General features: G+C 41.9%; 1 long non-coding RNA gene across 2 annotated transcripts in view; it reads left to right on the top strand.

Annotated features, from left to right (window-relative positions):
• The window catches only part of LOC135181058 (uncharacterized), a 136,898-nt gene extending 125,236 nt beyond the window's left edge, over positions 1-11,662 (top strand). Inside the window, exon 3 of one of the 2 annotated variants that reach the window (XR_010304692.1) lies at positions 11,576-11,662. This is a non-coding gene — a long non-coding RNA (uncharacterized LOC135181058). Of the gene's footprint in view, positions 1-4,574; positions 4,665-11,575 lie in introns of those variants that run through there. The other variant, XR_010304688.1, reaches the window with a different exon arrangement.
• Positions 11,663-14,389: the final 2,727 nt, after the last annotated feature.

Raw genomic sequence — 14,389 nt, 5'->3', positions numbered from 1 at the left:
TTTTCTTCAGGTGTCTACTTCCTCTTCAGTTTAATGTGCATGGTTGTATACTTCAAGTATTTCTTTTGCCATTCTTGGAGTCCCTGGGAGTTAAAAGAGATGATATGAGTGCAGAATTTGGCACTGACTGTCCATGAAATAGCTGCAGTGCAGTTACAGTTGAAAAAATAAGTTTACAAGAAGAAGTGTTATACAAAATAAAAAGCTGAACATGGGCACCATTTCTCACTCATAAGGGGGTGATCTAATTATCAGATGCCTGCTCTAATGTAGCTGTGTAAAATAATCCAATCAAGAATAGAGTTGGGATTAAATAATCTCCATGAATTCAGAAAAACACATTAGCTGAAAGAAAAAGTTTGCAGATCAAAAGAAATAAAATGCCCCCCAACCCCTGAAAATAAAACAAACCAAAAGCAGACACCACCCTCCCCCCCAGAAAGAAAAAAAAAAGCTAAAGTGGATCCTGAGACATCAGCAGCAACGTTTGATCTTGTTGTAGATAAAGAAGAAAGGTGCTCTTTTGAGGCTACATTGATAAAACACATATACAACAGTCTCCAGAAATGATCACCAGATGCAACAAATGGTAATTTTTGGTAATATTGGCTGGTTTAAATAGCAACTTTTTGCAAAACAAAAAAATTAACAAATGGGAAGTGTTGAAGTGGTGAGATAAAGCCTCTGGAACCTTCAGCATCTGTTCAGAGCAGCCATGTGTAATGTCAAATGCAGCGCTGCATCCAGCAGGCACTGATGTCTGCATTGTTCCCTACAATTCAAGGAAATTATGCACCAAAAAGCCAACAGAATTCCCTTGCAAATAGATGCTCCATTCTCCATGGTTCTCTGGAAAATTCTGTCCTTGGGCTGTTCTAACAGTGCTGTCTTTGGTTGATTTCTGTTACTCTGCGTGCAGAAATGAGCTGTGCAGATTTATTTGAGAGTAGCGATATAATCTGCTTCTGAAAAGTATACAGCTAACTACTTAGTCTCTGTCCTTAGAGGAATATTTTTAATGTTCATTTATTTATTTTAAAAATGTTCATTTATGTACATATAGTAATGTCATTATAACCCACTCAATTCAATTAGCAGCACCATGAAAAAGAGATGGAGGTTTTTGTTTGATTCAATTGTAAGCAAATGAAGCAGTAATAAACCCCCAATTAGCACTGAGGAAAATAGGCTGAAGGGTTTTTTTTTTTTCCCTAGCATTTCACTGTAAACAAAAATGTGTTGCTGGCATTCAAGAGGAAGGAAAATACAATTTGAAGACACTTTAAATCTTCAGTGATTAATGTCATGCCAAGTGACTCATTAAAATCCACATAAAAATATGACTATAGAAAAGAATTCTCTTCTGAAGAAAAATCAAATGTAATTAAGATCAGAGAAAGAATGGGGGAGGAATTACCAACTAAAATCTAGCCCAGTTCAGCTGCTAAATAACATTTCAAGAGGGGCAACCAGACCCTTTCGAAGGACATGAGGCTGGGACTCAGAAGTACACCTAGGTTCCAGCGTTGACACACACACACACACACACTCCCCATGTGACACCTGTAAAATCACTCTCTGATGGCTTAGAGGATGTGGTAAGATGAGAAGTGTGGCTTGATGGGAGAAAAAGTGGAAGGATTGCCTTGGTTGCAAGGTATCACAGGTGTGAGGACCTCTTCCTGCTGACAACAAGTCTTGAGCATCAGATCCCAAAGTATCTGGTTCCCCTCTGCTGTAGTCTGCGGACAAATACATTACCAAATCTGTCTTATAGCATTATAGCTTGAACTGATGTTGGGCTGTCTTGCATCACTGTCTTGCATTGCTGGCTGTCCTTTAGGGTTCCCATCCACTTTTGATGTAATTGCTGCCATAGAATACATTGCAGGACCAGGTTTTATCAGGAGCCTGGCACTGATATCCATCCTCCGCCCTGAACACTCAGATTTTTGTGTTGCAGCCCTAGCAATTGGTTGAAGGTTTGGCTTTAATCACGTTGATCAGTATAGGTGCTAATTCATATCTGGCTTCAGCACACTCTATGCCTTTTTTTCAAATAATGAAAAATACCTTATTAAGGTAAGAGGTGATGTGGCAGAGCAGAGACAGGTCTGCTGTGTGTGGCAAAATACAAAACAATTGAGTTATTTTGAATTAAGTATTTCCTCTTGTTTAGTGAATCCTTCAGCTGGATTATCTGCTGCAAAATGCTGATCATATTTGATTTTCCATTGATTTTCAGGATTATTCATTTAGTTGTTTCTGAAAAGAAAAAAAATAATCTATTTTGTAAGTGGCACCATGTCCTGTGAGGATTCAATACAAGAGAAATGCTTATTGAATGCAGAGTGCTATTTATAGCCTGTATTCCAGTCATCTGGGCTAAGTATTGCCACTGCTTGTCTCCACTGGCAGTGCAGGGAAACAGACTGGAAAGCCTAAACTGGACTGTCCACACTGCTCTTGAAGGGAAACATCATGACCTTTGTATATCTAAGCAAAGCATCTTTCTTAGGCTGTCTGATATGGTCTCAGGAGTCTTAAGCTACACCTGACACCAGCCAAGATATGTTGACACCAGGGTCAAGGGCATGGCCAAACGCTTGCCCAGAGCTGTGTGCTTGACTCCAAAAAGCTGGCTGAGCATGGTCCTGGCTGTGATGGCACCTGCATCCTCCTTGGGAATTGTCTGAGTAGTTAAAGTAGTCATGGACTGTGAGAAACTGGGCTCATGATAAGAGCTGAACTGCCTAGGAAGATCAGAGCATTGAAGCACTCTGTAATGCGAAAAGTCATTTAGCTGTCAGACCAAGAAGTGGCAGCTTAGATACTGATCTTGAGGCCAAATACAGTTGACACAAATAACTTGTGCCCCTTGTAAAGTGAAATTTTCCTTCATTAAACATAGATGCATGCAGTGCAGTGTTCAGCAGTTTGCTCTTTTATATCCAGGCTCTGATCGTTTTATTTTTAGCCTTTAAGATAAATCAGATGTTAGAGAGGAAGCTATTCTTAGGTTGACTGTACAAGTGATCAAGCCAAGCATATCCATATAAGACAGCTGCTGGCAAATGACAGTCCAGGGTTGTGCTTTCATTGCAGAAACAGTAGTGTGAGTGCTGGGCATGCAGATGTGGCACCCTTGGGGAATAAGAGAGGAGCTGTCATTATGCTTCTGGTTCTCATATCAGGTCCTCAGCAGCGTAGGAGTTTCTTTATAGCAATAATTCATATAAGTAAATTAATTCCTTGGTGTCACTACATCCTTTGCATAACTATTAGTCTTATTGTGGAAGATGGCTGCACCAGTGCTAGCCTCAAGGTGACAAATCATGTTGGGTGATGCTTCCTGGAGTTAGAAGTCCCTGCTCCACACTGTCAGATCATAAAATCATAGAATCAACTAGGTTGGAAGAGCCCTCCAAGCTCATCCAGTCCAACCTATCACCCAGCCCTATCCAATCAATTAGATCATGGCACTGTCTCATCCATTCTTTTCTTGAACACTTCCAGGGACAGCGACTCACCACCTCCCTGGACAGCCTAGCTAATCACAATGAATCAGGTCAGCCTAGGGGAGAGTAATTAAAAATATTAGTGCTTCAGTAAAAGCCTTCACAAATCAATACACAGAATCTCTTCTTGCTAGAATTTCCACTCCACCTTGGGTGGGTTTTCTTTTACTAGTCTCAGCAGAAAAGCAGGCAGGCAAGTATGGTTATAGATTTGCTTACAGAGACACAATTAGCCTGTAAAATATAGACTACTTGCTCTGAAGCTTTGTGGTATTTCAAAATATTGTTACCTTTTCATAAATTGAAAGGATCCTGGGGTTTATTTAAATCTTTTTTTGCATCCCAGGATTTTTAGTCTTGCCCGTGTAGATTAAAATCTTCTAGTAGATACATGCAAAGGTAGGGAAAAAGAATGAGAAAATAGGTCAAATAGAACAGAATAAAGGAAAAGTGAGAATAATGCAGGCTTCTTTGTAGCTGAACATTCAACAACGCTTGTAAGAAATGCAATTAGTGACGAGTAGAGGTCCATTCTGTCAGCAGATTGCTTTTGTTAGCAATTCATTGCAAATAGTTAGACCAGGTTTGATTGTGCACCGGTAATATCTGTTTGCTTTGTGTTGCTAAGTGATCAAATACTGGAGTTCAGATAGTGCCCAGCAGGCAAATGCTGAGCCAAGCCCGTATCTGCCCAACCTTATTTCTGACATTTGCCTTAAAGGCTGAGCTAGGACAGATGCAATAGCAGCAAACATGGGGAGCAGCAGCTCTGAAGTACTGAAAGTTCCCCAGATCTGAGTCCATTGTGAACAAACTTAATTACACTGGTATGTGAGAACACAAGGACATCAAATAAGTAAAGAGACACACAGGACAATACTCTGTGGTCAAATCTTATGGAGTTCAGTGAAGCCATGTGAGAGCGGAGACTGAAATCAAGCCATAAAGATACAGACCAACCCATTCCTACTGCTCATTTACCACTGACTGTGAAAAGAAATTTTGTATATAAATGACCAGGCTCCTCTAAATTGCTTTTTTTCTCTTCTGGGACAGTGGCAAAAAGGAAGATGCATGGAACTGGGGTTTCTCAACCTGAAGGAATCTGAAAATAGAAGTGACTCTTGTTGCACAATGTAATGGAGGTACAAGTCTCTATGTCCAAGGTGTATAGGGCAAGAAGTAGATAATGGAGGAGATTCAGATCAGGAAAAAGTTTTGTAACAGTAAGGATAATAAAGAACTGAGGAAGATGAAGATGCTCCGTTGCTAAGTTTTCAGTGGGATGGGCTTAAATGTACCATTCCTGCCTTAAGGAGGAGAGATGGATTAGATGTGATTTTAGCTTTATTATCTATAACCCAAATCCTCCTAACTTGCAAAGGAAATTCATGCCTGGCTCCAAGGCTTCCCTTCCAAAAGAGTCAGATTAAGAGATTCTGAGCATTTTTGCTAATTGTTTCAATACTAACTACATTAATATGAGTTAATCATTAGTGTGTCTACTCAGCTGGCAATTTATTTATTGGCTTTTGCCTCTGGAGGGTGTGATCCTGTCACACACCAAGGTCTGGGTCCTGAGCATTAGCAACTCCCTGAAGTCAACAAGAGTCAAGAGTCTTCATTCATGCCCCTGGCTGTGCCTTAATTTCCATTAAAATCCTTAAACGTTTTATTTATGTCTTAGACATTATTATATGAATCTCTTAAACTACTCCTCTGCTGATGACTTCTTGTGAAATGGCCAGAAAAGATGTATTATTGCCTTTTAACTAGATAAAAAAATCAATTTAGATTAAGCTAATCTCAGTTTCTTCCCTTTAATAAATGCTACATTTCTCTTGCCTTTTTATCCAGCCAGGGGTTTACACCCATGCATGTTACTCAGGTAGCGACAGGACATGGGGGAATGGAGCAAAGCTGGAGGTGGGTAGGTTCAGACTGGACCTGGGGAGGAAGTTGTTCAGCATGAGAGTGGTGAGAACCTGGAATGAGTTGCCCAAGGAGGTGGTTGAGGCCCCGTCCCTGAAGATGTTTAAAACTCAGTGGCTCCAGGTTCTTTTGTGTCCCATTTCCCATGCTTGCCTCTCTGGTGGAGCAGAAAAACATGTCTAGGCAAGGCAGGACACGTACAAGCCTCTTTTGGGCCTATCAGGCCTACCACAACAACCTACCATCTCTTGATCTGTAATGGAAGGAATTTGCAGAATGTTTTTTTCCCCCTGGGGTTCTTTGATTCCTCAGAGTCTGACTGCTTTGATTTTTGTTTGTTTGTTTTTTAATGTGAGCCTCACTAACTTCAGCAGAAATTGTAACCATAATCCAATGGGCTCCAAGGGTTAAACTGTGTCTTGCCATTTCCCATCATATTTTAATGAAAGACCTTCTTTTGGCCTGATGAGACTTCTGCTCATTAAACACACTTCTGTAATTACATTTCCCTGCAGTCTTCCATTGTCAGTTCTGGAAACCATGTTCACAGGTGGAAATAGTCCTCCCCCTCCCTTGCTCTATCTACAAGGGACGGTGCCAACACTTTATTTACTTCCCGAATTGACTCTGCTGTCTTACTGAATGAGGCCTTTCTCCCTCACCTCATAACCCACACTCTCCATTTGCATGGCTTCAGATAGATAATAAAACACTCACCTCCATTTATCTGAGCCCTGCTATAAATCTCCATGTAGCCTTTTGGCAGGAGTAAAGGCATGGCTCAGTTGCTCGCTGAAGAAGAGCGTAGCGGCTGCCGACACGTGCTTCCGACAGGTGCTGCTGGGAATTAGCTTGTCTTCTAGAGCCGGCTCTCTGCCACAGTGAAGCCCCTTGGGGCCCCAAACCACTGCAATTCCTGTTAAGAGTCAGGCAGGAGCTGGGAATTCACTGAAAAGCTTGAAAAACAAACTAAAGAATGTGAGGTGATGTCTTTGGGGAGGGAAATATTGATTAGGAGTGGAGAGGGAAGGTTATTGATTCAGAGTTTCACCTTTTGGTAAGACAAGTTTTCTTTTGGTTCCTCTCCTTCTTCATGTCCCCATATCCCTGTGCTGCTGATCCAGCCACTTCCCCACTGCAGAGGCCACTCTGCTCCAGCAGATATGTGTTTCTAATAGATAGAAAAGGCACCTAGAGCTGTCCTTAATGACATGAATCTACGTAAGTGTAGCTTCTCTGTTCTGCCAGGAAGCACTTGAGGATGCCAACAGCCTGTGTGCTTGTCAGAGGTTCCTTCCCATAGTGCCATTGTCTGGTGATGAAGCATCCTCTGCACCGATGGGAGGAGGATGGGGAGGAACACTCAAGAAGCCATAGGATTTCCCCAGCTAAGAAAATTCTGAGCGTACTGCAGTTCAAGAGGGGATATGTTGGGACCTCGTGTACAGAAGATACTGGAAGATTGTGGAAAGGCTCCACTGAGGAGCCTTTCCCCTGAGCACAGTGTGTCTGTGAACTGTCTCAGTCTCTTTGATGATCCCATAATTAAAATGCAATATTATAGCACCTAAATTGTGCTATGTGGAGAGGGTCATTAGTGCTCTTCAAACTACGTTTTATAGAGTCAGTGAAATGATTTCCTAGCAATGAAGAATTTATGAATTCTTCATCATGCATCTTTTTAAGCTCTGTTCATCCTCCAGCAGCCAGGGTAGGTGAAGGTTCTCTGGGAAGAACAGTTACTGAAGAGGGACACTTCTGGACAAGGGCAAGGGAAGTGCAACACCCTTGTACCCCTGGGCATCTGGAACACTCTCTTGTGGGTCAGCAGTTAGCACAACGTGGCAGCAGCCTTGGTCTGGTGTGAAAATGTGTCTGCTATGCTCTGCATCATATGTCTCACCCAGCCCCCTCTCCTCTGCCTTGCCCTGGGAAATTATGTCACTAAGAAAACAAATACATGCACTTTGTTCATAGCAGCCCACTCTGCATTCCTGTAGCATCATCCTGCAATCAAACACTTGCTTCCCCGCCAGAGGGGAATATTAATTTCTGTCATGCTGCAGATGGGAAGAACGATGTCTGCAGAGGTGAAATGGAAGGCTGATCATACGTCTTTCTCCTGTCAAGAGCTTTGCAGCAAGCTAGCATCTGAACAAAGAGCAGGGCTTATTTGCCTTGGTCTGTGTGTACTCACATCTCTCACTCCTCCCTGAGGATCTGTGCTCAATCTGGTTGTTGCCTTCTCCACTGTCAAACATATTTGGCACCACCTTCAGGTTACTCTCCTCCTTGAATGCTACCCTCTCCTTCTGCAGTTCTTTGCCCAGCATTTGTAGAGAAGTCTTTGTTTCCTCTGTGGCTTTCTCAATTCAGGCTCTTCCAATTCATCTTGAAGGCCCAAAGCACTGGTACCAGCCATCACACCACCTCCTGTACAAAATCCAGCTATCCTGCCATTGTTTGCTACATCAAAGGCTCATATTGGCTTCCTACGTTAAATGCATTAACAAACCCCAGAAAATAACAACACAAAACCATGCTCTCTTTATCCTTAACATCTTTCTGTCCCTCGACTGGAACCATCCCACTTAGTACTAAAGGAAAGTCACCACCCTTAGCAAAATGATCAATGTGTGCAAATCCACTTGGTTATTCACTGCCCAAATGAGTATGGCACTTGGCAGTGAAGAAGAAGTGGGACTGTGTAGTGCCCTGGTCTGCAGTGGCATTTATCTCTTCTTTTAGATCATAATATTAATTCACTTGAACTTACAGAGCTGTTCAAAATTTCCAGGCACATTGCAAATATAAATGCAATTAATTTATCTTTCACTGCAACTTGATATTTTATCTCTGGCTAAGAGCTCTCTGAGGAAGTAATGCTTTGACTTTTGAAAATACCAAGTGATAGTACTGTGGTGGTCTTGTTTATAAGAGTTTCCCAATGATCAGGTGTCCAGGAAAAGATGCATTTGCCAGTGAAAAACGGCATCCTAATCCCTTAGAAACCTTCTTATGAACAGCACCTTCAGCACAGGGCAGGGCAACAAGGCTGAGAAGGTCCTCTCTGTGTGGGAAGGTGAGAGTGACCTCCATTCAAAGACTAAGATAACTACAGTCACAGTCCAGGACACCTCTGTGCCAGATGGGATTTGCAAAAATCAGAGCCACTTGCAGCAAGTGGCTTTGTACTCTGCAGGTGCTGCTGCGATTCTGAGTTAGATGGTAAAGGAAGAGGCTTCCGCACATGGAGTTTGTCAAAGTTGATTCCCGGGGATTTGGCAGGACCCTGGACAGGCTCTGAGCAATGCTGATATGATGGTCACAGGTTAGTTCTTATGCATTAGGCTGTGCTACATGGCAAATATCTCTCTCCTCTCACTTTTCCACAAACCACTATAACTTGACCAACTCCATCCCAATTTTCCTTCCTGACATGACTGACAAACATTACATGGTTACATATCTGAAATTTAGTAATGAGGTTCCCTTTAGCCTCCATAAGTGGAACATGCATGGAAGTGGTAAATACCAGACTTTCTCATTAAGCTCAAGGGCCAGCTAAAACCTTAACTAACTTCCAGGTGAAAAATTGGCTGCAAAGTACAGGGACTTCAAGGAATTAGTCTCCTCCTAAGCTCCAAATCCCTTCTGTTGAGGAAAAAGGAAGCCCTGGGTAAATACCCTCCTAGACTTGTAAGATAGGTTGAATCCTCCACTTGAGAAATTACTTCTTGTGAATTAAATTCATTGTGAAAGCATAGGTGGAGGATTTTCTGTGATTAGGTTTAGGGATGTTCTGGACTCTACAAACTCAGAAGTCTCCATCCAGGGACCAGGTACAAGCAAATACACTGCAGTGGTATCTTGTGGATTTTGGACAAATTATGGACTTCAGGACTTGTCCCACTTCTCCTAATCAGCTGCTTGGTAATAGCTCTTGCAATCTGTAAGGCAGCAAGACTGCGAGATGGATTTGCCTAAACTATGGGGAAATCTCTCTATGTAGGTTCTCAGGGGGTTTTGCTGATGATTAAAGACCTCCTCAAAGGTGAACTGTATTAAGTAGTCTTGAGTGACTCTGAAAACAAATAAAATTCTAGCTCAAATGCAACCTCACTTGTTTCTTCTTAGCTATACTTACAGAAACAGAGACTGCAGCTCAAGCTTTCCTCAGCCTCATTTTAAGCTAACTGGCACATGCTCCCCTCTGATCTACACTGTGATCCTACTCCATATTATGTCCTAAGCACTGCCTGTCTGCCACTGCCTCATCTTCATTAGAACCACACTTCAATATTCACGTACATCCATTCAGCCATCCTTTGATGTCTTCTCTTCCCAAGGCAGTGATATTTAAATCTTAATCCTAGACTTATTGGTCATGACTTTAGTATTTAATCATCATAGCAGACCAATGAGAAGAACTAACCCTTGTATAAATCATTCTGTTACAGCAGAAGCAGTTAATTTTTTAGAAGATTTAAAGCTCAGATCCAGAAAGATGTTTACAATAATGTAATTTAGTGTCCTGACTCCCCACCAATTAGATCTTTTTAATAATACCTTGCATTTCTATAACAGCACCTTCTACATCTCCTGGCTTTTCACAAGGTGTTCTGCTCTGGAGAGATGTACAGCAATGAATTTTATACTTTCCTCTCCCTGATTTGACTGATGCTCTCCTCCTCTTTAAGGGTATGGAAAAGCGAGATTACTTCAGCAGCAGCACTTGGTGACATCAGCAACCTAAACTCCAGAGGCTTATTGTTATTTATACTGGTGTACACTTACACTGAAGCAGCCTGGCTTCTGGCTACCTGGTCACTGCCCCTCTCCCACTGTGGCATCCAAGGACATGAAAATTATTGGAGTGAAGAGCTGCCTAGCTTTTGTTGGGAAAGTCTCCCTTGTGCTTGCACCTCTTACTGTGACATTCAGAAGAATCCAAGGTTCTTTCTAGGATTTCTGGGCATAGAGGTGCATGAAGAGCAGTTCATGAGCAGAAATACGTTAAACTTGATGTGTCTGAGAAGGAGAGTGCTGTATGCAAAGATTTTAGAGGGTCCCAACTACTGAAGAGCTGATTATGGTAAACTGAGTCACATAGAAGTATGATTTCCTGTTACAAAGCTGTGCTACGAAGGCTTGTAATAATCAGTTCTGTGTTAAGCAGGGAATGGAGTTTAAAGCCTTGAGAACACCACTGTAGAAGCGTGTTTCCATGTCACTTGCACCAGGAGAGGGAAAGGGAACTGCGAAAATATTAAAGTACATTCTTGGGGGCTGTTAGTTGTGGCAGTGGCACTTCAACCAATACTATAGTCAAGACCTTGGCTGCTGCTCTCTCCTCTGAGCAATCCCATGGTCCTTTTGAGTAGTGATGAAGACAACCACCCCCTGTTGACATGACAAGCAGCAGTCAGTCCACCTTGGCACATCTCAAACCTCACTACTGTCAGCATGGCATGAACTTTATGGGAAAAAGACACTCCATACTCTCAAAGCTGAGAAACTAATTACTTTAAAAGTAACTTTATGTTATTATATTTGCATTAAAATAATAATTTACCACTCTTCATTTTACGCTTAATGATGCTTGAAAATAATGAGCTTGAATCAATACTGTGCCCAGTACAAATGTGACAGAAGAAAAGGAATTATCCTAGTAAAGCTGACTGTGTATCCCTGAATCACTGTTTTGACAGAGCATCTGTTCTAAAGGCAAATTCCTACCATGCAGATTGAGCCAGCTGAGGGGCTCAGTGAGACCCAAAGTTACATGTCCACTCTTGCACTTTGATGCACCTGGGGCACGTTGGACACATGAGGCAAGCAGATACAAATCTTCCTATTTGTTAAAATATCTGCATTTCTGCATGCCTTGGTTATTGAACAGATTAAAAGAGCAGCAGCAGATCCTTGGGGCAGATGTAAAGTCTGGAGTGTGAGGTTTCCAGAGGTTTGTGAGGTTCATCACCCACTTCTAGTTTGTGCAAAATGGAAGTGGCTCTAGAGGATGATGGGGAGCCAGCAAGCAGAGCAGCAATTCATGGAATAACAGGGATATTTCTGGACTTGTGGCAGTTTTCAGTGCTCTGATTACTTTGACTTCATTGTAGGCTTTGTGACTGAATTTAGCCAGGATGCCTGAAGAGCTGAAAACCATCCTTTGGGAAGAGACCAGCATAAACACAGCCCCAAGCAACTCGAACCTCATGGCAAGTTTCTGTGTTTTCATGGCACCAGAGTGGCTCAACCCTCTCAGCAGTTCTGGAGAGTATTTTGTAAATGCATGAGAAATTACACAGCTTCACACTACCACTAGGTTTATCTCTACCTGTAGCTATACTTTCAAAAGATTGATTAGATTTTATCTTACCAAAATTTTCTGTCCAGTCCAGTCACATCAGAATTTCCTCCCTCTTGCTACTCCCTGAGTCTTCATTTTTGATAATGCATATCTTGATAGCAGGGTTAGAAATAGAGGTGGCAGTGGAGGATGCTGGCTGATTCCAAGTATCAAACAGCTTGGAATAATGAAATCCAGAAGCCTTATGACAACATCCTATGGGAAAGGAGATAAGAGTTTTAGTTTTCTGTATAACAGACTGAGGAACAAAAGGATACTGTCCTAATTGTCTGGTCTGACCCTCTTGGTGCTTTCTGTCATCAAATAAGCTGAGCGAAGGGCTATTTTCCACCCTTCTGGTGAGTGACTGAGCTCTGCTTATGTAGATGAGTAGAATGGCCATTCCAAGCATTTTTTTGGGGTAGAATCCCTTGCTCATGCTAACTGCAGAGTCAGCATAGGCTTTTGTCCATGAAAGTGCTGCCAAAACTGTGAGTAGGGCAGTGCTAACAGGTAAGCAGTGATGGATAGTGTTTAGGTCTGTGACAAAGCTATGTTCAGTTGAGCACTGCACATGTTGGATGGTTTGTTGCTCTTAAGCATTCTATATATTCAAGGAAAGGAGACTGTTGATGAACTTTCAACTAAAAAGTCCAACAGATACAGACCTCCTCGACATCAATCTTAGCATTAGCCTCTGGTAGTGTTTGGGGGGAAAATGCAGACCCTTCAGATGGAAGATATAAAGCATCTTTGAATTCAGCTGTGTGGGAGTGAGTAACCTCCAAGTCTGGGCAGGTACATGGGCAAGAAGCCTGAAGCTGAACATAGAGAATTTGAGAGTAGAGGTCATTAATCCTAGCTCTGTAGTACTTTTGAGATGTGTAACTCCTAGTTCACATATTTCTCATTTGGTTGAACTGTTTCTTTTTGTGGGGTATGTTTGCTTGCTTTTTGGTTTGGTTTTGTTTGTTTGTTTTTCAAAGGAAAGTTAAATCAAGGATAATTTGAACAAGTTAAAAAATTTTCTTAACCTAGCTCTAGATATCTTTCAGCTAAAAACTAGCAAAAGCCTTCCTAGCAACCCAGTCAGGTAAACAACACATAGGATACAGCTGGGCCTTTGACTCAGCCAGATGGGAGTAAATTAGTTGCTTTGCCATTCATGTCTGCCTCTTCCTCCAATTTCAGTTGAACACGGTGAAATGGTATTTTTATTTATGCATGTAGTCCTTTAACAGAGTGTTTGTTGAAGATTGTTTAAAACAGCTGCCTCATATTTCATAGGTGGCTGCAAAGGAGCACTCTGTATAAGCAGACCTACTTTTCCCCACACACATGGTTAAAAAGCAAATGCATACATATACCCAAATACACCCAAATATTCTCCAAATAGATGTTTTTTCCTTCCCACATGGGATCTGGTATCACAGATCCTAAAGCACATTTTCACCGAAGCTAAAAGGAGCTTTAGGAGGATAATTAAATGCCGAATTCAGGTTCAGACTTTGAAGTAGGAGGTATGATTTCTGGAGTGCCCAGGGATACTTTGCACTGGTGAGTGTTCAAACTAAACGGGGTAAGGATATCTGCCTCATGCCTTCATGTGTCACAGCCTGATTCCTACCTTCTTATGGGAAATATCCTTGAGCGTCATGGGAAAATGTGTATTGATGAACTTCCCAATTATACATCGTAGCCAAGCTTGGCTGCATCTTTTATTTTTTCATTAGTCTCTAACCATTTCAATTAGAAATAGCATTAGCTCACAAATCATAACTTCAGGGGAGGAGGTGGTATCCCTCACAGCTCTGCAGTGGGATCTAATGACTTCTTTGCTGCAACAATAAAGAAAGCATTTAAAGTAATGTCCCTTATGGAGAGTCTCCAATACATGTGATGGCTTTTTTTATAGTACTGAGTATATTTAGCAATGAAGGAAAGCAAAACTGTGAGCTCTTCTGTTAGAACAAGCAAGTTTAGAAAGCCAAAACCAAACGTGTATTTTACCTGTAGCTGTTGTGTCTTTGTTGTCATTGAACAGTTTTGGGATTGTCTCCCCTGTCGAGCAGAAAACCCACATACTGTGTGGGATCTTGATCCTAGGTGTTCTCTGCCTGCAGCCTTCCTATCTCTGTGCTATGTTGGCATGGCTGGTATGTGCAGAAGGAGTAGTGGTCCTGTGGCCCAGAGCCTGGCTCCTAGGCTACGAGGACTGGGGGGTAGAAACTAATAGGAGCAGGTGCTGAATCCTCTTTGTGTACAGCATGATCTCAGCTTTTTATAACACACTTCTGGGACACCACCTGCCTCCAGCAGATCCCTGCTTCTGTCACTACTGTACTGTTGTACTGGTCCTTGGTACCTGACTTGAGTTATACTCCTGCCACCTCTGCAAATGAGAGCAAATACATAATGGAACAGCAATGTATGGTGCTCCTTCCCTTCCATCTTAAAGCAGTGGGAGCAGCAAATGTACAATATTTAGACTCTCGTTGTCTTTATTTGCCAAAATAAAAACTTGTGCTGTAAAATATCTAGAAAACGTAATTAAAATTGCCATTTATTTTTTCTCACTGTTGCT

Source organism: Pogoniulus pusillus, chromosome 14 (genome assembly GCF_015220805.1).
Source record: "Pogoniulus pusillus isolate bPogPus1 chromosome 14, bPogPus1.pri, whole genome shotgun sequence".
NCBI lineage: Eukaryota > Metazoa > Chordata > Aves > Piciformes > Lybiidae > Pogoniulus > Pogoniulus pusillus.
This window is presented reverse-complemented; position numbering and strand designations above follow the sequence as displayed.